Source organism: Schistocerca cancellata, chromosome 2, assembly GCF_023864275.1.
Source record: "Schistocerca cancellata isolate TAMUIC-IGC-003103 chromosome 2, iqSchCanc2.1, whole genome shotgun sequence".
Lineage (NCBI taxonomy): Eukaryota > Metazoa > Arthropoda > Insecta > Orthoptera > Acrididae > Schistocerca > Schistocerca cancellata.
In genome coordinates this window covers 418,730,905-418,756,656 of record NC_064627.1, presented here as the reverse complement: position 1 = coordinate 418,756,656, position 25,752 = coordinate 418,730,905, and the positions used below count along the sequence as shown (strand labels likewise).

Below are 25,752 nucleotides of genomic sequence, written 5' to 3'. Positions count from 1 at the left end.
TGGGGTGGTGGTGGTGGTGGTGGTGGTGGTGGTGGTGGTGGTGACGATGACGATGATGATGATGATGATAATGATAATAATAATAACAACAACACATAGAGCCTCACCAAAGAAAATGTATTATTTTAATATACACACAGTGCAAATTCAAAACGACAGACAGTTCCATCAAAAAGTCATTCCCAACATCCACCCATATGACACTCTTTGCTTCTTACTCACTGCAATTTGGACCAGAAGTTGATAATGTGTGTTTTGCATATATGTTTATTATGCTTTCCACACAACACATTTGTTTTATGTGTGTATTACACTTTCCACACAACATACTTGTTTTATTGTCTTTGCTTGAAGGACAGAACTTACAGCATGCTTGTTTAATAGGGTTTCTTGTTGTTAATGATATGAGCACACCTGCCACTCATTCAGGGTCTAGGATGCTCCTGACCATTCTTATAGAATCTTCTGCTCTTGGAAAATGCTTCCTTGATGCTATGTGTTCTATTACCAGTGCCTTTTCAAGTTCCTCCAAAAATATTCTCCTTCTAGTCCATTTTCTTGCATTCCAATTAGGGAGAATCAAATTCCACAACACTTATTCCTTATAAGCAGCAACATCAAGAACACTGCAGAAAAATATCACGGACAATCTACTGGTTTTTCATTTGCATGAACCATGGACCTTGCCGTTGGCGGGGAGGCTTCCATGCCTCAGTGATGCAGAGAGCCGTACCATAGGTGCAACCGCAATGGAGGGGTATCTGTTGAGAGGCCAGACAAACGCATGGTTCCTGAAGATGGACAGCAGCCTTTTCAGTAGGTGTAAGGGCAATATTCTAGATAATTGACTGATCTGGCCTTGTAACATCAACCAAAGCAGCCTTGCTGTGCTGCTACTGCAAATAGCTAAAAGCAGGTGTGACGTATAATTTTATATATATAAATTTTCAGTGCCTACAGTGTCACGTCTTTCAGTGTCACAAAAATTTTCATTTTTAAATGGGATCACTTAAGACTATTTCCCTGGGTTCGCCCCCCAAATTTCTCCCTCATATCACAAAACTGTCATCTGATGTAGTACAAACTGAAAAAATAAATTCCTTGTAAAGCACAGTTTCGCATATAATTTATATTCAAAACCTTACACCTGTGTCACAGAACAAATTCTACATCGAGAATACTATACACAAGTTTAAGGGAAGAAATGCTTCCCATAATTATTACAGTATTTAAAGAACATCAAAATATGAAGAGGCTGAAATGAATGAAAAGTGCATGAGACTATGTTAATCAAATCAACTGTAAAAAGCTAAGGATCATATTATTAGCAAAATGAGAAATATGCAAAAGTGAAATGCCAAAATGAGCATTTCTCAATTGGAAGTAAATCAAAACAATCAGAATGGCTGAAAGAGAGCACAATAACATGAGCCATAAACAAATAAGAGCTAAGCAATCAAGCAACTAAGAGACTAGGCAAAAATGAGATGCTAACAAAATGAGAGCTGGCCGAACTCCGTCAGCGCTTATATACGGTTGCGCTCGTGGCGGCACCTTGCGCCCCGTATGCAACACGCACGCGCACGGCATCTAGCGGCCCGTACGTAGGTTGTGCGATTGCTGTCGCAGGTCAACCCTTAATCTATGATGTTACACAGGGCAAACTACAGTTGTAATTTATCCTGAGGTCATGCAGCTCTACTGTAGGGTTAAATGATGATGATGTACTCTTGGGTAAAATATTCTAGAGATAAAATAGTCCCTCATTCAGATCTCTGCATGGGGACTATTCAGGAGGACATCATTATCAGGAGAAACAAAACTGGTGTTCCACAGATCAAAGCGTGAAATGTCAGATCCCATAATCGCGTAGGTAGGGGCCGAATGACACAATAACCTAGAACAGAAAGAGGGGGTCGGAGGGGTGAAATGGACTGTGGTTGTTGTCATCGGGTTGTGGACCACTGATGTTGCAGCGGGGACGGAGCCTCTCCATCGTTTCTAGGCCCCCAGTTAACATAAAATACAATACAATACAATACAGTAAATACAATACAATACAGTAAATACAATACAAATCAGTAAATACAATACAATCTGCATGAATAACAAGAGTTCAGATGGAAAACCAGTTCTAAGCAAAGAACAGAAAGTATAAATGTGAAAAAAGTATATAGAGGATTTATACAAGGGAGATGTAGTTGAGAGCAATATTATGGAAATGGAAGAGGGCTTAGATGAAGATGAAATGGGAGACACGGTACTGCACAACGAATTTGACAGAGCACTGAAAGACTTAAATCGAAATAAGACGCTGGGAGTAGGTGACATTCAATTGGAACTACTGATGGCCTTGGGAGAGCCAACCATGACTCAACTATTCCAGCTGGCGTGCAAGATGTATGAGACACGCAAAATACCCTCAGACTTCAAGAAGAATATAATAATTCCAGTGGCAAAGAAAGCAGGTGCTGACAGGTGTGAAAATTACCGAACTATCAATTTAATAAGTCGTGGTTGCAAAATACTAACACAAATCCTTTACAGAAGAGTGGAAAAACTGTTAAAGCCGACCTCAGGGAAGATTAGTTTGGATTCCAGAGAAATGTAGGAACATGTGAGGCAATACTGGCCCTACGACTTCTAACAGAAGATAGGTTAAGGAAGGACAAACCTACGTTTCTAGCATTTGTAGACTTTCAGAAATGCTTTTGACAATGTTGACTGGAATACTCTCTTTCAAATTCAAAAGGAGGCAGGGGACAAATATAGAGAGTGAAAGGCAATTTACAATTCGTACAGAAACCAGATGGCAGTTATAATGAGTCAAGAGGCATGAACCAGAAGCAGTGATTGTGAAGGGAATGTGGCAGGGTTGTAGCCTATCCCCGATGTTATTCAATCTGTATATTGAGCAAGTAGTAAAGGAAACAAAAGAAAAAGAAAAATTCAGAGTAGGAATTAAAGTAAAGGGAGATGAAATGAAAATTGAGGTTTGCCGATTAAATTGTAATTCTGTCACAGACAGCAAAGGACTTGGAAGAGCAGGTGAACAGAATGGACAGTGCCTCAAGAGGAGGATATAAGAGGAACATCAACAAAAGCAAAATGAGGATAATTGAATGTAGTCAAATTATATCAGGGAATAAGATTAGGAAATGAGACACTTAAAGCAGAAGATGAGTTTTGTTATTTGGGAAGCAAAATAACTAATGATGGTCGAAGCAGGGAGGATATAAAACGTAGACTAGCAATGGCAAGAAAAGCATTTATGAAGAAGAGAAATTTGTTAACACAGAGATTTAAGTGTCAGGAAGTCCTTTCTGAAAGTATTTGTGTGGAGTGTAGCCATGTATGAAAGTGAAACATGGACAATAAACAGTTTAGACAAGAAGAGAAGAGAAGCCTTTGAAATGTGGTGCTAAAGAAGAATGCTGCAGATCAGGTGGGTAGACATGCAACTAATAAGATGGTACTGAATGTAATAGAGAAGAAGATAATTTTGTAGCACAATCTGACTAGAAGAAGGGATCAGTTGGTAGGAGACATTCTGAGGCATCAAGGGATCACCAGTTTACTACTGGAGGGAAGCGTAGGGGATAAAAGTCACAGAGGGAGACCAGTAAGTAAGAACAGAGTAAGCAGGTTCAAAAGGATGTAGGTTGCAGTTGTTACTCGGAGAGGAAGAGGTTTGCACAGGATAAATCATCATGAAGAGCTGTATCAAATCAGTCTTTGGACTGAAGACAAGAACAAAAACAACAACAACAACATATATGTACATGTTATCTGATCAGGTGTACTATAGATCCTTTGACTGAATTATAGCCTAAAATCGTTTTTGGTTTCTTATCAGCCCTGTCACTGATTTCCATATCATTGTTGAGAGTGCTCATAAGTACAACATTCTCATTTCCCTCAGGAATATAATTGACCACTGTAGAGTCATTTGAGAAATAAAATCAAAAGTTTTGAACCTTCTTGTTGGTCATATTTTGTGCAAGCTCTGGTTTATTTTTCCATATGGTTTCTAACATTGTCAGTTTCCTCTTCAAGAGCAGCTGTCCCAAATTTTATTATTGTAAAGTTGCCACATGTTACCTTCTGATCTTGCAAATCAGAGAGGAGCTCATCAACTATTCTCATTCCCAGATTTTTTTCTGGTACCGCTCTGCTCTGTATAAACTGGGCTTTCAGAACATATGAAGATTTGCTGTTACACAGAGTCCATACTTTGATCCAGTATTTTGTCAGTTTGCGTGGGATGTATTGCTTATATGGACAGCAGCCTATGAATGCTACTAACTGCTTATCGATGGTCACATTTTCTCCTGTGTAATACAGTTTAGGAAGGACTTCAAACCACTTCTCCCAGATACTACAAACTGCAGCAAGTTTATCAGTATGTCATCATCTTATCGAATCGCAAAACACACAGTATTTTACAGATTGTTTCTAGGGACATGGTTGCTTGAAATATGTTCTGCCCAATTCCCTTACCCACAAATTTTTTTGTGGACTCCCCATGTGATTATTATACACACTCAAGGAATAAGTGTCCTACATATGTGTGAAAAACAGAATCATCGATGTTTGTTCATTCTTGACCATAAACTCATTGGCCCTTAATATTTGAAACCTCTAACTATTTCATTCTTAAGTGTTGTACAAAATACTACTTCAAATGAACATCAATTATTCTGCTGCTTGAATATCTGGTAACTCCCGGGGTAATCTCAATGATGTTCAAAGCAGGTGAGAGGTTGTGTTAAGCTGTTGGTTGCAACTGTCATTCTGAATTCCCATTTTTCGAAACAGAAGATTGCACACTGATATCAAACAAGCCGTGGACTGTTGTCACTGTCACAAGAACACTCACTTTCAGCTGCATTACTGACATGATCCTACGCTTGTTAAGGTATTTACTAATTCTTCCAACTCAGCATCAGTGAACGGTGTAATCGCCATAATGTCGCAATTCAGACTGATCACAAATGACAGATAATTCAAATTTCAATTCAAACTGAGCAGAAACAATGGATAACTAACAGTTTACAAGTGCTAACGACAAGTCCATTACTGTAGACACAGAGCCTCTGTTGAATGCCAAGAATAAGTACGAACAATGAAAGTCATTATTAGTACAAAATATAATAGAAAATCAGAAAGTATTTGATGTTACAGTAATCATATTTATGTCAGGTCACTGTGAAACAAATGATACATATGCAACTATTAAAGTTTATGATGAAATAGCTTATAATATTTTAAAACTTTTCTAAACACATACTGCTCTTGCATTTTCAGACAAGGTCACGAAATTTCATAAAGTTATATTGATATTTATATAACAAGAAGGAAAACCATTTTGGGTCGTATAGACCTGAACAGAACAGCACGATTAATTCAACGCAAATTCTTCAAACAATGGGTAGTGAGTTACTCAACTTTCAGGTATTGTAAAAAATATGACCAATAACAAAATAAATACCATCAGGCAATACATATAATTTGAATGAATCAAATTTGTTTAACCAATAGTTTCCCTGCCTTCGCATAAGAACAACTGCATACAAAGAAAAAAAACATACAAATCGAAAATACATGATATATCATTTTTTATGCTACAAATAAAACGTTTTTCGAAAAACTACTTCAGGAGCTTAACCCATTACATGCCAAAACTTTATTATCTCTTCAACATTTTTTGACTTTTTTTATTTGCAGTATGCACATCTCTTCTGTGTTTCACTAGACACAATAATGTGGTTTCCTGGATCTAGTCATAGATCTCTGTTCACCAGACATCACATCAGTTTGCTTGCTTGAGATCCTCTATATTTCAGCATTGATCCCGTTTTCTTTGAAATTTACATCTCTATTCTCCTTTGAACATTCAAAAGTGAGAGCTTCTGATTTGGGTTATCAATTTGATATGCACACAATGTGTTTACTATGTGGATATCAGTCCTCTGGATGAATAATGTCCACCACTACTTCTTTTATTTTGTCGTCTTCCTATAAAATGATATCTATTTGTCCAGTAGATCAACACTTGTTCGCAGTACATACTCTCATGGGAAAGCTTATGATACCTACTCAGAAGCAGTAAGCCTACAAAGGACTTTAGCTCTTCTTTGGCTAGAAGAAAATGTATGTTGTTCTGTTGGCAAACAAAGATTTTGCTTTGTTCTGTAATAATATTCACTAGCTCCACGGGGGAAAATTCCTCAACACCTGACACACTGTCATATTTGGTAGACATTCTGCAACAATTTTAGTTGCTCTAATTTGAGTCATTAGTGTTTGCGTATGTTGGTTCACATTTATACAACGTACATTAGTGCTTTTCCCCCCTTTCTTTGTTTAGCTTCTGGAGGTAAATTGGTAACTTCAGCTTCATTCCTTCTGGTTAGAAGTACCTGCTATATCTTGTACAATATAATCATTGTTCAAGTGCATGCTCTTCAATGTCTTCTTATGTTATTTCATATACATTGAGGAGAATAATCACCAATTTTAAGTCATAAGCATCATCTTTACTTTACTCACTCTTTGGATCACCAGTTCTGCTAGTACTTCTTCAATTGTAAGGCCATGCAGCATGTCTTTATCCAATTGGCATCTTAAAACGTGAGAGGGAATATTTCATTATACTACCTACCCTGGAGAAACACTCATACAATGAAGAGAGAGCAGATCTCAACATGTGTGTACAGATAGGCACACCTACAAAGGAGTGATCATGTAGCCTGCCATTGCCCCACTATTGGCATGCGTAAAATAAACTGATATTACGCTTACTTCAGGAAATCTGAAATATACCAAATCTTGCATGGGTATCAGTTTATGTTCATAGCACACACACTCAGACAACTAAATCACATTCATTGTTGTAAAGAAATTACTGTCAGGCATGTAGTTCAGCAAAAAGCGAAAATAGAAAATAGGCAAATTAGTTCCTTTCCTAAATTAAGCTTATTAGGGAAAAATTATTTCTTTTCAATTTGCAGCCACTGAGCCATTTGAGCCTTTAGGTACAACAATCAAAGCTAAAAGTTTTATTGCTTATGTAGAAATAAATAAAATATTTGTGTCCCAAAAAATGAACAATTGTAAATAATGGTTTAAGCAACTTTGCTTCGCTTACATGCAGTATGTTCCTTTAGCTGTGCAGAAGATTGACTATTTTTCAGCTTTCTGCTTTCCTTGAATAAAACTTGGATGTGGACACAGTTCTTCACATGACATTTAGAAGTAGTCCGCCACACAGTTTCCACAACAACAAATTGTGGCAATGAGTCAACAAAGCATCAGTGTTTACTAACCTTCACAAGAGGAGTGCTATAGCCCAAGCTAAACATGTAGAATATGCATGGATTTTCTTTTTTTTTACACTTTGTTTGTGCCACCTCAGCCAATCTCCAATACGTGCCCAGTCTCTCTCTCTCTCTCTCTCTCTCTCTCTCTCTCTCTCTCACACACACACACACACACACACACACAAACACACACACACACATCCATGATCAGCACATAATAATAATGATGATGATGATGATGACAATGATGATGATTATGCATTTAAGGGACTAAACAATGGGGTCGTCAGTCCCTTTTTATCATGTCAAAATGTAAATAGCGAAAACAATGGAGACTAAGCAGCTCAAACAATACAGGCATGTCAAAGGATTTAAAAGGGTGTGACAGTAGTTGTACCACAATAGGTAAAAGAAAAAGAGATAATTAGGCAGCATCTGCCATAAACGGGGAGGGGGGGGGGGCTAAAGGCATGATAAGGTGAGAGGGGAAGAAAGGAACCTGTAGTTGCTTGGTGGGTATCCGCCACATGGGGAGGCTCTCACCCTCACAATCACCCCTAACAATGGAAGTGGAAGAGTGTTATAGGTTAGGGTAAAGTCTGCTCCCCCTCAGGAAATCCAGTGCTTTGGTAGTGGCTCTTACACATCATCCGCAAGCACCTGAGGTAGTGAGGTAGGCAAGCTCAGAGTGTGCTAGTAGGGCACACTCAACAAGAGGCCTGCAAAGATGTATGACCCTTTAAGTGCTCTTAACTTCTTTTGGGTTGTAGTAGCACGCCACACCAACTTCCAGAGACTCAAAATATTGCACCAGAGTTGTAATCATAAGTCTGGGGCCGGTATCCCAATGTCATTTTGTTCTACTGTAGTTGCATCTTTAGCTAGTCGGTTGGCGAGTTCATTTACTGGAATGCCTATATGGCTCAGTGTCCAGAGCTGTAGAGGTCAGCCAGTAGATCCTGGATTTTTGTGAGAAAAACATTTTTGGGATAGCACAGGCCTATGCCTTTTAAGTGACTCCTAGAATCACTACAGATCAGAAAGTTCATCATGGCCTGGGATTTGACATACTGCAAAGCCTGAGAGATGGCAACCAACTCTGCAATGTACACTCCTGGAAATGGAAAAAAGAACACATTGACACCGGTGTGTCAGACCCACCATACTTGCTCCGGACACTGTGAGAGGGCTGTACAAGCAATGATCACACGCACGGCACAGCGGACACACCAGGAACCGCGGTGTTGGCCGTCGAATGGCGCTAGCTGCGCAGCATTTGTGCACCGCCGCCATCAGTGTCAGCCAGTTTGCCGTGGCATACGGAGCTCCATCACAGTCTTTAACACTGGTAGCATGCCGCGACAGTGTGGACGTGAACCGTATGTGCAGTTGACGGACTTTGAGCGAGGGCGTATAGTGGGCATGCGGGAGGCCGGGTGGACGTACCGCCGAATTGCTCAACACGTGGGGCGTGAGGTCTCCACAGTACATCGATGTTGTCGCCAGTGGTCGGCGGAAGGTGCACGTGCCCGTCGACCTGGGACCGGACCGCAGCGACGCACGGATGCACGCCAAGACCGTAGGATCCTACGCAGTGCCGTAGGGGACCGCACCGCCACTTCCCAGCAAATTAGGGACACTGTTGCTCCTGGGGTATCGGCGAGGACCATTCGCAACCGTCTCCATGAAGCTGGGCTACGGTCCCACACACCGTTAGGCCATCTTCCGCTCACACCCCAACATCGTGCAGCCCGCCTCCAGTGGTGTCGCGACAGGCGTGAATGGAGGGACGAATGGAGACGTGTCGTCTTCAGCGATGAGAGTCGCTTCTGCCTTGGTGCCAATGATGGTCGTATGCGTGTTTGGCGCCGTGCAGGTGAGCGCCACAATCAGGACTGCATACGACCGAAGCACACAGGGCCAACACCCGGCATCATGGTGTGGGGAGCGATCTCCTACACTGGCCGTACACCACTGGTGATCATCGAGGGGACACTGAATAGTGCACGGTACATCCAAACCGTCATCGAACCCATCGTTCTATCATTCCTAGACCGGCAAGGGAACTTGCTGTTCCAACAGAACAATGCATGTCCGCATGTATCCCGTGCCACCCAACGTGCTCTAGAAGGTGTAAGTCAACTACCCTGGCCAGCAAGATCTCCAGATCTGTCCCCCATTGAGCATGTTTGGGACTGGATGAAGCGTCGTCTCACGCGGTCTGCACGTCCAGCACGAACGCTGGTCCAACTGAGGCGCCAGGTGGAAATGGCATGGCAACCCGTTCCACAGGACTACATCCAGCATCTCTACGATCGTCTCCATGGGAGAATAGCAGCCTGCATTGCTGCGAAAGGTGGATATACACTGTACTAGTGCCGACATTGTGCATGCTCTGTTGCCTGTGTCTATGTGCCTGTGGTTCTGTCAGTGTGATCATGTGATGTATCTGACCCCAGGAATGTGTCAATAAAGTTTCCCCTTCCTGGGACAATGAATTCACGGTGTTCTTATTTCAATTTCCAGGAGTGTATATACTGCAGGCACTTGGCAGAGAGTGCTTCTCATGTCCCCTTGAATGTGCAAAAGCGTAACAGACCCTGTCGCTGACTTTCGACCCATCTGTGTAGATGCATATTGAATAAAAGCAATCATGAAGGATTGAAAGAAACAGGTGTCAGAGAAGGATAGGATAAGCCTCCTTTTTGGGGCCACAAGAAAGGTCCATCCTTATGATACGATATGCATGGTACAGCCCATAGGAGATGTCGAGAGGGAACTCTAGGCACACAGACTAACAGAGCCTGTTGGAGGTCCTTCAGTAGAAAATCGAGTCAGACCCTAGCTGGTCTTCCCAGTTCTGGGCAATGCGCAAACAGTCTGAACTGCTTGTTGTGGAAGTGTTGAGCGACGTAGGTGGGTACGCATCTAACATACTGTGACTGGATAACTTACCGGAAGCTGCCGTCATCTAACCCGCAGCAGGGAGAGACAGGATTACGCCAGAAGGCTGTCAACAGAGCCGAGGTCCCCATCGGCAACCGCACACCAATGCGACGAACAGTGTCCAGCACGCTCAGTATGGACGGTGCTGCCAACACATATGCAATGCCAACCCATAGGCAACACATCTATAGTCAAAGCAGGATAAAATAAGCCCTCTGTAAAATCTCAGAAGAACTATGCGGTTCATGCCCCATGAGGAGTGGCTAAGAAAATGGAGAGCATTTAGCTTCTTCATGTAAGCTACCTTGAGCCAATGGACATGCAGCAGGCAAGTTAGCTTGTGGTCAAATAAAATACCGAAAAACTGGAAAGTGTCATTGACTTCAAGTAACTGGTCACCAAGATAAATGTCTGGTTGCAGGTGCAAAGTTCGGAGTAGGCAAAAAATGCATAACTTGTGATTTTGCAGAGGAAAATTGATAGCCATGGTTCAAGGCCCAGTCACAGACTCTCCAGACAACCTCCTGAAGCTGGCATTCAGCATTGTGCAGTGATGAAGAGGCATAATACAGGCAGAGATCATCCACATACCATGACAGAGAGACTGTGGGAACCACTGCATTTACGAAACCATTGATGGCGATAACAAACAGCGTTACGCTCAGAACCAATCCCTGAGGGACTCCAGTTTCCTGTACAAAGTGGTTGTTGAGAGTTGAAACTATCCGCATCCAAAAAAACTGGAGAGATAGGAATTTCTGGATAAAAATAGATAAACTGCCCCGAAAACCCCACTCATGCAGTGTAGAGAGGATGTGATGTCACCAGGTAGTATTGTATGCCTTCTGTAGGTCAAGGAACACAGCAATCGGATGTTGGCGATGCACAAAAGCACTGCGCACTTCAAACGAATCAGGTAACTTGTGGTCGACCGGAAAGCCCGAAAGCTGCATTGGAATATTGATATCTGCCCTCCGGTTTCAAGTCATAAACAACATCTATGAATTATCCTAGTCCTTTCTTATTAATTAATTAAGTCATAGGTAAAAGAGTATATATTCCTAGATAATATTGTGGGAGTTCAGTTCAGTAAATAGGAGGAGAATGCAATAGTGCAGGATTCAAAGATACCATTTTGAGGATGTGACTAAGAGAGCATCTGTAGACATGAAATTTACAGGAGTTGGAGTGAGCAAACTCTAGAGCGGACCCCACTTAGTAGCAGAGCCCAGCGTCAACCACCTCCTGGTATAAGTCAGTTGGATATGATGGCACTACTGAATTCAGCAAATGAAATCACAAAGGACAGTAAAGAGAAAACCATAGGAATTAAAGGAGGGCATTATAACACAAGTAAAAGAGAGTCACGAAAAAAAAACCACACTAGAATTTTAACTATTTGAAGAAATAAAGAGAATTTAATTGGAAACTTTCAAGAAAATCAACAATTGGTAATCATGGAGCTCAGGCAGAAACAGGAAACGGAAAAGAAAAACACAGCCATGAGACAAAAGGTTACTGAAGTCAATGGCTCTCATAATGTGTGTATATGTAAGGTACAATTAGACATGGAAAGATATGCCAAAAAAGTAGCTGAGAATGGATGTACATTTGAAAATCAGGAAGTAGTAGTTCTACAGGTAAATGATATGATAGGAAAAGCAGATACACCGATCATTGCAGATCAAAGGAAGTACAACAAAATAGCGACAGCAGTCTTGAGCAAACAATTAGCAATAAGACAAATTCATCTTTAACTGTGGTAAAATCAATCCAAGTCGCAAACCACGCCCAATTTCTTTCATACTCAATTTTTGTGGAAAATAAGATCAAAATCATTTATGCTGTAATGAGATGAACAATGAAGATTTTGACTTATAGCTATACGGCCAATACCATATAAAATCAATACCTTCAATCACCCTAAACAAAAAAAATACTAATTTCAGAAAATTATTGCAACACACAGGATCTGACCGCATTTTCAAAAATTTCAACAAATTTTACGGAATTGTATCATAGCACTCTGATTTTTGGGTAGACTAATGATATACGAGGGGGAATAAAATATAAACTGGAATTTTTGTTTTACACTTTTTTTAATGGAGATTGGCATGACCTCTGCTCATTGTTTCTTTCATTTCCGCAGAAGTTAAACTGAAGTCCAGAAAATGAGTTTGAAAGGCAAGAAACAAAATGCTTGGGGCACGTAATTACGCCAGAAGGTGTGAAAGTGGGCCGTTCATGGTTTTCCAACATCTAGTTGCAAGAAAAAAACTTAAGGGCTTTATGGCTTTTGCAGCTCCTATCGCTAAATCAAAGACAGCTGGGTAGTATACAATAAATACTTGCACAACCTACTTAAGAAAAATAGAGTGTAGTCACAGAAAGGATAGAAGATTAAAATATCATTTATCGAAATGCTGATATTGTCCCACCCACATACCAAGAAAATCTAATTATCCTGTGATGGATATGATAACGATGTGGGATTGCATCTGTATGAAGCACTGGCAACCCTATATGAATTCCTAAAATTTCGCTTTTATCTACATGGTTGATAATCTGCAGTGGTAATGGATCACTGGGCTTTGTCATTCCTATTAACAAGTTAACTACGACATGGTAGATTAGCAAGACCGGCTTTAGTTCTACAAGAATTTGATTTTGAAGTAGAGTATGTTCCAGCAGAACAGTATTTGGTCGCTAATGCGCACTTGCACTTACCGGTGGGCCTGAAAAGGCAAAAGCACAACTACAGACACCGGAAGACAGAATACTAAGGAACAAAAAGGACATACACCACAAATAAAACACTGGTGCATATGGGAATAGGTGAATTGCTGAAACGAAGTATAGGTGCCATGGGGAAGAGAAAATCTGAACCTGTTACTTAGTGTATGAAAGGGCATGGTACCACAGAATGACTACAGACAAAGTGTAGTGGAAATTGTGCATACCAGAACACAAAATAGATGATCTCGTATGGTACACACATTTTAGATACCAACTCTTTGGACCCAGAAGTATGGGGAAAAATAGACAGAACTGTTTATTTTTCAATATAACAAAGAAGATATGACATTTATTGACAACATGTAAAATTTGACAGAAAAACAAGACTACTGGCATTAAGCACTAAGGTTTCATGCACCCTGTGCTGACGAAATGGTTTAAAGGGACAGTAGCAGTCTATCTACTAGTTCCTTTAGTTAGGTCAACAGGAAGAGCAACCCACATTTTTTAAACTATCAAGCTTTTCTTGAAATACGTAAAAATGTTCCCAATGAAAAATGCCACTGGCAGTAAAGTAACTGAAAAATGGAAAGAGATTTTGAAAATATATAGACTGAACCAAGTTATGAGTGGCAACGGAAGTCAGTTTGCATGCAAGAAATGGGCAGAGACTGTAACAGAGGTTTATTTCACGTTAAAGACCCACCTCGCACCCGAGGAAAGACAAAAATTGCACATGTTGGGTGTTGTGCCATAACGGACATGGAAAATGGGATTAGTTAATAGGCAATTTTGAGGATGTAACCAATAATATATCACAATTCCACAGGGTACACAACAGCAGAAATTTCATTTAACAGGAAACCTGACTGTCTGGTCAGAGAACTCCTAAAGAACCTGCCTGATGAAGACACGTGGGAGGAGAAGGTCGTTGAGATGAAACAAACACTAGTCAAAAAGATCAATGCCAGAAAGATGCAGATGAAAGATGATGATCTGTTGTCCCTGATTGCATGTAGGAAGGAAGATCTCATTTTGGTCATGATATACATTCAATCCAAGAAGGCTACAGTAACCACAATATTAAGAAATTCCATCATCCTTACAATACTGTTGAAATTAGGCACAGATAGACAGGGCAGGGAGGGGGGGGGGGGGCGAAAAAACTGTGTAATGCTGTAGTGGGAACAAGGAAGGAGAGATACGTGGGTGAAGAACAGTCAGCTTGTTGCCAAGAGGGTTCCAGGGACATGAAATATATTACAGGGAGAGTTCCCACCTGCACAATTCTGAAAAACTGGTGTTGGTAGGAAGAAGCCAAATGACAAAGGTAGTGAAGTAGTCATTGAAATGAAAAACTTTGTATTGGGCATCCAGCTTCTGAGCTTGCTGCCCAACATGCCATTCTTAATTTCAGTGACTGCTTCACACACTGTGCCATCTGGATCCTATTTAAAATCAGTTTTTCTGAATCACGCAAGTGGGAACTCTCCCTACATTCTCGTAACCCTCCGGGCCTCAATCTCTGTTGCTCACTGTCTTTCAGTCACCTATCCCCTTCTATTCCAGCACTACACAGCCTTCTATTCCACCACTGCACCCAAAGTCATTTTACTTCTCTCCTTTCCCACACGCCACACAGCCTTCTATTCCACCACTGCACCCAAAGTCATTTTACTTCTCTCCTTCCCCACACTCCCACACTCTGTCAAATCTCCCGACTGCACCTAGCCGTCCTATACTCTCCCCACCTAATCTTCGTCAGACGAACGCTTACTTGTTTAACATACGCTCTTTTTGTGTCTGCAACTCAACATCCCTACTATATGGTAAGTGGTTATGTTGTTGTTGTTGTTGTTGTTGTTGTTGTTGTCTTCACTCCGGAGACTGGTTTGATGTAGCCCTCCATGCTACTCTATCCTGTGCAAGCTTCTTCATCTCTAAGTAATTATTGCAACCTACATCCTTCTGAATCTGCTTAGTGTATTCATCTCTTGGTCTCCCTCTACGATTTTTACCCTCCACGCTCCAATACTAAATTGGTGATCTCTTGATGCCTCAGAACATGTCCTACCAACTGATCCCTTCTAGTCAAGTTGTGCCACAAATTCCTCTTCTCCCCAAGTGTATTCGGTACCTCCTCATCAGTTACAGGATCTACCCATCTAATCTTCAGCATTCTTCTGTAGCACCATATTTCGAAAGCTTCTATTCTCTTCTTGTCTAAACTAGTTATCATCCATGTTTCACTTCCATACATGGCTACATTCCATACAAATACTAATGGTAAGTAGTAATCTATCCTTTTTATAATAAGGTACAGTGGAAAAAAAGAGACAGAGGAAGACAGTGATAATGTCTACAATGGTAGTTGAGGACAATATAGACCAGCAAGAAGACTGAATACAGACCAAAAAAGGAAAGGAACTATCAATTTTAAGAACAGTTATTTATATAGCTTTTTAGTGTTTTTATTAATATACTGCATGTGTAGTGCTTTCTCCAACGTAGACACTTTCGTGCACAATGGACGTCTCCCCTCCCCCTTGGTATTTGGCACTGCAATACTTAAGCTTACAGCAATGAAGATTATAGGAGCATTACCAAACTGCACTTACTTAGTTCTTTGTTGCGCATACAGATTCCTAACTGTTCTGCTGTTTGCTACAGCAGCAAAAGAGTGGGCCTACACAGTTCCCCCTCCACTTTGCCACATTCGCTGCTAGTGACGGTGGAGCTGGAGGTATGCTTCAACGAGGCTGATACTAGTAGGGCCACGGAGAACCAATGCACAGTAGGGCTGCACAGTCATCCTGTTTCACTTTCCATGTGTCATCTACATCACTTGCACAACTGACCATAAAGCTGACTGCTGGGAGCCTGCTTGCCATGCTGCAGTGGAGCACCCAAACCAACGCACACTAGCCCAAGTTATCTCAAAAGGTAGCCGATCAACATCTGTTAGGCACATCTGTCACTGTGTGTGTGTGTGTGTGTGTGTGTGTGTGTGTGTGTTTGGTTTAAAATACTGTGTGGCCAAAAAAAACGTGTTTTATTTCAGGAGACTAATCTTACAAGGTTTACTAACTATGAATGCTTTTTTTTTGTCTGTCTTACATTACTTATATATAGTTTATTCATCAGGTACATATTTTCACTTTTGCTTGTGTGCCATTAGGTATAGCAATCAACAGTAGAATTTTTCATCTCTTTGAGTGGAAGTACTGAGCTAGGATAGTAAATTTGTCTTGTGCTTTGTTTTCTATTTTATCCCTTGACATACAAATAAATTGATTTCATTTTCAAAAGAGAAAGAATATTTTACTATGTTAGGTGATAATTAATTAGCTTCCTGTTTGATGAAATGTAATGTTTCGCCTTTAAACTGCTCCAAAATACTAAAAGAAAATTAACAAGAGAGGTAGTTTTAACATTTTATTATTGTTTAGTTTAAATATAGAACCAGATAAATTCCTTGTGTCACACGTCTACACATCGCATATACAACAAAATGGTAAACAGAACATACCCTCAAAAATAGGGCTAAGAAAATGCAGAGTACATACCCTCAAAAATAGGGCTAAGAAAATGCAGAGTACACTTGATATTTTTCTTGTATTACAGTTTTGATGACTTACAAGGAGGGCGCCATTGTTGGGTTGTTTGTTAAAGTACAGTTATTTATTTTTCTGGGGATCCTGTTGTTGGACCAAGAACTTTTGGCGAGTTTTCTGGTTTCTTTTTGGGATTTCAAAAAACTTTTGGCATTTAAAAAGAAAACCTGTAATGGGGCACTACTATTGATAGTGGTATGATGTAGTAACTCTCCCATGAGACACAGACTTATAGAAGGCACCTTCAGTGCCAGGCAAGAGGGTTTGCATGCTCCAGTGAAGTCTAGGGCGATGCTGACTAGGGCAGCATAGCTGCTGGCAGGGTCACACAAAACAGACAGGCCTCAACAGAGCAGTCAGAGGAATTGTGTCTCATAATGCATTGGAGGGGGGGGGGGGGGGGGGGGTCTCTCTAAGGCAAAGGAAAGCCAACATTCCAAAGTAGTAAAACCCTGGGAAAATCCTGGTCCTCCAGGTTGGGATTGGGCATGGGGCTAACAACTCCACCTCCTAAAATGGAATTGTTGCAGATAGCACACACTAGCACATATAAATTACAGGATAATGACAAGGCAAAGAAAAGGGTTAACAAGAAGGAAAATGGATAATACGATAGTCGTATTGAGGAAAAGAGGGCTTACAGATCAGGAGGAGCACCTCAAAGCAATGGGCATCAGGAATTGGAGAAGGAAAGTGACGAAGAGAGAAAAATGGAGGCAGGTGACAAAGGAGGCTAAGGTTCAGCATTATTTGAACAGTTATAAAAAGGCTACATGGTCAGTTATAACATATACGATTAATTCAGAAAGCAATACAGCAAAGGCAAATGTGAAAGTGGAATACATTTAACTGTTAACACAAGAATGGTTGTGTCTAGGCATTGTCAGGAAGTGTGCTACTTGCAAAAAGTCAAACGAAATAAAATAATCAGAGCTCTTATCCTTTCAAAGCAAATTTTTTCCAACTACAATCTTGAGGAACTGTACTACTCATAAAGCAAAAAAAGACATTTTTGTACTGGGCAATATAGTCAAATTTAGGTTACAATGAAGCATGTTCTCCCTGTTTACCTATTAAATTCATTCTTATGTGACTTAGCTTGCTGTGTATGTTTCTTTTCCTGAAGGTGTATTTTCTTCTTTCCTCAATCAGTTGATATATTTCTCCTGTTATCCAAGATTTCTTTGTAGTTACTTTCCTTGTACCTACATTTGTTTGTCTGTAATGCTTCTACAACTGCCCTTTTTAATACTTTCTATCACTGTTCAAATTAACTGCTTTGTGTCCATTACCACAGTATCTGCAGCATTGTAAAACTTAAAACATACAACTATTACATATACTAAGGAGCCAAAACATGATGACCACCTGCTTAATAGCTTGTTTGTCTGTCTTTGGAACGAAATACACCCCTGATTCTGCATATCACGGATCCGACAGTTTGTTGATAGGTTAGTGCAGGAATGTGGCATTAGACGTCTAAGCACAGGTCACGCAATTCACATAAATAGCAGGCCACTGATTAGCATACATGGTGATGGCGCCCAACAGTGACCCAATAGGATTTACATCAGGTGGATTTTTATGCCAAGACCTCAATGTGTGTTCACTATAATGCTCCTCAAACCACTGTAGGATGGTTCTGTCTACAAGACATGGACAATTATACTGCTGAAGAATGACATCACCACTGGGGAACGCATCAAGCATAAAGGGATGCAGTTGGTTCACAGTTTCAGCGTGTCTTCGATTACTATCACAGGTCCCATGCAAGTGCAGAAGAATGTCTCCCATAACATAAAACCATTCCCAGCAGCCTGCGTCCGTGGCGTGCTCCACGTTTCAAGCTGCCACTCACCTTGGTTGGTTGGTTTGTGGGATTGAAGGGACCAGACTGCTACGGACATCGGTCACTTTTTCCAAAACTTCAAACACCCACACAAAATTAAAAACGAACAATGGATATGACAACAGACGACACAGGACAAGAAAGACGCAGACAGAGACCAGACAAAAGGAATTACAAAAAAATGACAAACACTCATATTAAGTGATAAAAACCCCCTGCCCAAATAAAACCCAAAACTAAGCCTGCCATGGCAGTGTCATCTGTTAAAAGGGCAGGGAGCATACCAGGCAGCGCAAACGTCTGCCTGAGCACAGCTAAAAGGGGACACTCCAACAAAATGTGGACCACTGTCAAAACAGATCCGCAGTGACTCAGAGGTGGGTCCTCACAGCGCAATAAGTGGCCGTGTGTCATCCAGGTGTGCTCAATGCGCAGCCGGCAGACGGCAACAGACTCCTTGCAAGAGACCCACAAGGAGGAACGCCACGCACCGGTAGCCTCCTTGATGACCCAAAGTTTGTGTCGTGAAGGCAGGGTGCGTCATTCTTCACCCCCAGGTGCGAAGTACATTCTGCCGCAAAACTGCCCGAGGTCACTCTCCGAAAGCCCAATCGCTAAGGCTGGTGCACTGACAGCCTGTTTGGCCAGCATGTCAACACGTTCATTGCCTTGGATGCCGACACGACCAGGGGTCCACACAAAGACCACGGGGTGGCCGCAACGGGCAAGAGTATGGAGGGACTCCTCGACAGCCATCACCAGACGAGAGCAAGGGAAACACTGGTCGATAGCTCGTAAACCGCTCAGGGAGTCACTACAGATAACGAAGGACTCACCTGAGCAGAAGCGGATATACTCTAGGCCACAAGAGATGGCGACCAGCTCAGCAGTGAAAACGCTGCAGCCAGCCGGCAATGAGTGTTGTTTGTAATGGTCCCCTAGAGTGAGAGCATAACCGGCACGACCAGCAACCATCGAACCATCAGTGTAGACAACACCAGAGCCCTGATACGTGGCAAGGATGGAAAGAAAGTGGCGGCAGAAGGTCTCAGGAGGGACCAAGTCCTTCGGGCCCTGTGCCAATTTGAGCCGAAGGCATGGGCGGGGCACACACCACGGGGGTGTACGCAGAGGGGCCCGGAAAAGAGGTGGAAGAGGGAAAACCACAAGCCTGGAGAGAAGCTCTCTGACACGAACTACAATTGTACAACCCGACCGGGGCCGACGTTCTGGGAGATGGACGACAGACTGAGGGAACAGGAGATGATAGTTGGGATGCTCAGGCAAGCTACAAACGTGTGTAGCATAAGCGGCCAGTAAACGTTGGTGCTGTAACCGCAGTGGAGGGACACCTGCCTCCACAAGTATGCTGTTCACAGGGCTGGTCCGGAAAGCTCCAGTGGCAAGTCTGATCCTGCTGTGAAGGATGGGGTCCAGCACCCGCAATGCAGAAGGGGATGCTGAACCATAAGCCAGGCTCCGATAATCCAGACGGGACTGAATTAACGCCTGGGAGAGCCGTAAGAGGGTAGACTGGTTGGCTCCCCAGCTGGTGCGGCTCAAGCAACGCAGAGCATTAAGATATCGCCAACAAATCTGTTTAAGCTGCCGAACGTGAGGGAGCCAAGTCAATCGGGAATCAAAAACCACACCCAAAAACCGTTGGGTCTCCACCACAGCAAGAGGTTCGCTGGCAAGATAAAGCCTTGGCTCAGGGTGAACAGTGCATCGCCGGAAGAAATGCATAACGCAGCTCTTGGCAGCCAAAAACTGGAAGCCATGCGCTACAGCCCAAGACTGCGCCTTGCGGATAGTGCCCTGCAGCTGACATTCAGCAGCTGCAATGCCAATAGAGCTAAAGTAGAGGCAGAAGTCGTCAGCATACAAGGACACTGAGACAGACGCTCCCACCGCCACAGCGAGCCCATTAATTGCAATTAAAAACAGGCAGACACTTAAAACAGATCCCTGCAGTACCCCGTTCTCCTGAACTCGGGGGGAACTATAGGAGGCCGCAACTTGCATGGAAGGTACAATGCGACAGAAAATTTCATATGAAAATCGGCAGCGGACCCCGAAGACCCCAACCATGAAGCGTAGAGAGGATGTGATGTCGCCATGTCGTATCGTATGCCTTCCGCATGTCAAAAAAGACAGCGACAAGGTGCTGACGGCGGGCAAAGGCTGTACGGATGTCAGACTCCAGGCTCACCAGATTATCGGCGGCACAGCGGCCCTTACGGAACCCAGCCTGAGACAGAGCCAGAAGGCCCCGAGACTCGAGTACCCAACCCAGCCGCAGCTCACCATGCATTCGAACAACTTGCAAAGAACGTAGGTGAGGCTAATGGGGCGGTAGCTGTCCACCTCCTGTGGGTTCTTGCCAGGTTTCAAAACGGGGATTACGATGCTTTCCTGCCATTGTGGAGGGAACTCACCCTCGACCCAGATACTGTTGTAAAGGTCTAGGAGGCGTCGCTGGCAGTCTGCAGAGACGTGTTTGAGCATCTGACAGTGGATGTTATCTGGCCGGGGAGCCATATCAGGGCAAGCTGCTAGGGCACTTTCGAATTCCCACTCACTGAATGGAACATTGTAGGATTCAGGTTGGCGTGTGTGAAAGGAAAGGCTCCGACGTTCCAACCGCTCCTTCAGGGAGCAGAAGGCCAGTGGGTAATTTCCAGAAGCGGAACTCAGAGCAAAATGCTCTGCCAAGCAGTTTGCAATTATGCCGGAGTCAGTACAAACTGCTCCATTCAGTGCGAGCGCAGGGACGCTGACAGGGGTCCTGTAGCCATAGAGGGACCTAATCTTGGCCCAAACCTGCGATGGAGAGATATGGAGGCCAATGGTTGAGACACACCTTTCCCAGAACTCCTGCCTGTGTTGGCGAATGATGCGGCAGGCCCGCGCACGCAGCAGTTTAAAGGCGATGAGGTGTTCTAATGAGGGATGTCAAGGCGGCAGGTGTGGTCATCTGGCTCTGAGAGCTGTTGGTATGTGGTGCTGCTATGGGAACTGTAGCAGGAGTGACAGTGGTGGCATAAGATGATGTCATGCGTACTGGATGAAGTCATTCAAATTTCTGCTTAGCCTCAGTGTAGGTCAGTCGGTCCAGGGTCTTGTATTCCATTATTTTACGTTCCTTCTGTAGAATCTTACAGTCCGGCAAGCAAGGGGTATGGTGCTCTCCGCAGTTGACACAGATGGGAGGTGGGGCACATGGAGTATCAGGATGGGATGGACGACCACAATCGCGACATATGAGGCTGGAAGCACAGCGGGAGGACATAAGGCTGAACTTCCAACACTTAAAGCACTGCCTCGGGAGAGGGATATATGGCTTGACATGACAGTGGAAGACCATCACCTTGACCTTCTCAGGTAATGTGTCACTCTCTAAGGCCAAGATGAAGGCACCGGTGGCAACTTGCTAATCCCTCGGACCCCGGTGGACGCGCCGGACGAAATGGACACCTCGTCGGTCTAAGTTGGCGCGCAGATCGTCATCGGACTTTAAAAGAAGATCCCTGTGGAAAATAATGCCCTGGACCATACTTAAGCTTTTATGGGGGGTGACAGTGACAGAAACATCCCCCAGCTTCTTACAAGCGAGCAAGGCTCATGACTGGGCAGAGGATGCTGTTTTTATCAAGACTGACCCTGACCGCATTTTGGACAAGCCTTCCACCTCCCTGAACTTGTCCTCTAAATGCTCTACAAAGAACTGAGGCTTCACGGACACAAAAGATTCCCCGTCAGCTCTGGTAAAGATGAGATACCGGGGCGAATACGTTTCGCTGTCATTCATAGCCTTTTGTTCCTCCCATGGTGTGGCCAGGGTGGGGAACGATTTGGGGTCATACACGTTAGCTTTAAAGTGAGCCCTCGAATGCTTAGAGACTGCTGGTGGCTGGCCACCAGCAAGAGATGATGTGCCACGCTTCATTGCATGTCATCCACCATGATGCCACCTACTCCCACCAAGGGCCCTCCCCACGAGTGCCACCCAGCCACAGCAAGAGCCACCTGGCAGGATGGGCACTGCTGGGAGTCCTGATGCCCCTGGGAGATGGGCATCTACTCCTTGGCACACGTGGGGAGTTAACGGCGCAGGCAACAGTAGAGCGATCCCTGTGTTGTCAGGGGGCTACAACCAACAGGGTACATGGCGGCCCCACAACAACGGACTGACTACCATGCTGGATATTAGGTGCAATAAATTCCATGGTCGTCGCCTACGCAAAAAGCAACACTGCACAGTGCATAGTGTAAATTGCACCCAGGAACGTATCCTTGCCCAAGAGATGGAGAACGAGCGGGACAGCAATGCAACGACGCTAAAGCCGGCTAGAGGTCTCAATGCACGATGGACAAAATGCACCACGTAAGGTGCCCTTCCCCAATTGGCTCGCTCTGCAGAAGAATTTGGAAAGATGGAGGTCAAACCAGAGAGGGGACCATCATATATAGGCCAAAACATTTGAGACTCCTTTTAGTCGCCTCTTAAAACAGGCAGGAATACTGCGGGCCTATTCTAACCTCCGAACCCGCAGGGGTCCACTCACCTTGGTGACGACATATGTGGAGATGACCAGCAACCTAGTGTAGCAAAAATTTAATTCACCCAAAGTTCTGACATGTTTCCACTGATTGACGGCTGAATCCCAATGGTCCTGTACCCACTGCAATCGTAATTGATGATGTTGGTCAGCATGTGAACACGTAGAAGTATTATGTAGTGGAGCTCCATGTTAAACAATGCATTTATACCAGAAATATTGTTATTTGCAATGGATTGTTGTTGGTTCTGATGAGAATAATCCTATCACTAAACTGTCCACAGTAATCCACTCTGTCTTAGCTTCACATTCAAAACAAATCCTACCCTTGTTGTATCATTTTATGCTGCTGCTGCTGCTATCGACCTATATTTATATGACCAAAAATCCTGATCATCTTACCATTTCTCTTCACTGATTCCTAATGTATCTAGACTGCCTCTGCACTTCTTTTCAGACTTCTGACATTCCACACCCCCAACAATGTTACAGTGGCACAAATTTTTCCATCTTTTCCTCATGGTCATAACCCCCTTGGCAGCCCTTCTGGATATCTGAAGGACCACTAATGCGTAATCTTTTGCCAATGGGCAGATCATCACGATACCTTCCCAATTAAAGCCACATTTCCTGTAGATACACAATGTGTTATTGATCCAGTTGTTGCCATTGCCTTCTGCATCCTCTTGTTTATTATTGCCGATTCTTCCGCCTTTGGAGGAAGTTTTCCATCTCAATGACAAGATGCCGTCATGAGTATTTATCCATTCCTCTGCCATCTTTTATTTGCAGAATGAAGGCTACTCCTTAAACCCTATCTCAATGACCACCACTGCTACGATTTTTATTGAGAATCTAGTCAGTTGGAATCAAACCTGGACTCGTTAAGTTTTGATTAGCAGTCAACCATGCTATATCTAGATACTGCACTGTGCTGTGCTGTGCTATGCTATGCTATGCTATGCTATGCTATACTATAGAATATCATACCATACCACAGCAGTGAATTGTTACCCACACTCCTTCCATTATCCATATTCTGCCTTTTTTTTATTCTTTAATACTTAAGTTTTTTGAATGAATGAAACTGGATTTGTGTGTAATAAGGTTAATTTTTTCTACCCTAGTGTCCAGTTTTACTGTGCATCTTACTAGTCTGTGACCATTAGAAATCCTGTTCCGATTTAAAGCTGAAATATCTTGCATAAATTGTTTATTATTTGGCAGCAAGTAACTAGTCTCATTTTTAATTCTGCTTGCTTCTTTCCATGTCTATTTCCAGCCTACATTTTCCCCTGAAAAAAATCATTTACTATGTATGTTCAGTTTTTTCCTCATAAAATTCCAGTATCATATGTCTCTTCTTGTTCCTCATATCATAACAGATGTTCTCTAACAAACAGTAATTTTTTCGCTTTGTTCCCACTTTCGCATTAAAGTCATCCATTAATCTTGTTTAGGATGTCTTGCAATTCCTCATAAATGCCCGAGTGCCAGAGATAGTGGTTATGTATGAGATAGTTGTAAGCCAAAAGCTTAAATGTACAGCAGTCTTTTCTTTGACACAAGGTCTTCTGTATATGGCGAGTGGCAATCTACCCTTTCATAATACTGTTACTCGATCCTGGATTTTCCACTGTTCATTGAATCTTTGGTAGTTATAATCACTGTCACACAATACTGGTCTTGCCTTGCAACAGTTATGTACGCCATTGTCAGCTTAGACACAACTACTCTTGATACTGTTAACAAACAAGCTGCCTTCAATTAATTCATTCTAAGAAACTGCACTTCAATCTATAGCACTCATAAGTACTATCTTATCACAGTTTTCTCCAAGTGATAAACTGCAACAAACAATTAATTCATTGCCTGAAAGAAAAAGTGAAACAACCAGAAGATATGGTCAGATGTCATATAACTTTGTGCATATACACATCACCAACAGAAATTTAAACAATTAAGAGTTGTAATTCTCCGTGGCAGGTAGAATAATCACCAGATTGCATTACTGCTGTTCATGTTTAGTGTTGTTACTAAGCCTGGTAGGCTATATGTAATTGGCATGAACAGAGTGAGATGTTAAGTGAACATTGTGACTGACATGGAGATGCCACTTGTAAGAAGCAACATTATCAATAGTGTCTTTGACAACTGGTCAAATCTACAATATCCAGATTTGTGGGCCATTTGGAGGTGCCAATGGTATGGTGATGGACTGCATGGGACGTAAGAGCACGCAGATTCTGGTCAACCACGTCTGACCACCATAACGAAGGATTGCTGCACTGTGCACCAAGCACGTAGTGCATAATGCTGCACCCTTGGTCTGAGACTAGCAGTAGTTTGGTCAAACTAGAGAATTACTGCCCAATGTATAAGCTGCAGTTAGCACCACCAAACAGCTCCTTTTAGAGTAGTGCCATGACAGAAGCATGGGCTGCCAATGAATGGCGTCACATTGCGTTCAGTGATGAATCGCGGTTCTATACTACCACGGATGATCATCGTGAGTGATAACTGGGTAAGTAGTCTCATTCTTCCAATGTTCTGGAGAGGAACTCTGACAGTACAACAATAAGTCGAGGAAATCCTGAATCTTCATTTGTTACCTCTCATGTAAAAGTACCTTTGTGCCATTTTTTCCACATTGCATATTTCTCTATCAACTGTCTGTGTGACATTAAGGTACCCCCTTGGACGGCAGTATCCTCGGATCTGAC

General features: G+C 42.8%; 1 protein-coding gene across 10 annotated transcripts in view; it reads right to left on the bottom strand.

Annotated features, from left to right (window-relative positions):
* Positions 1-25,752, bottom strand: part of LOC126161867 (GMP synthase [glutamine-hydrolyzing]) — a 151,401-nt gene that overhangs the window by 66,167 nt on the left and 59,482 nt on the right. The window lies entirely within an intron of this gene.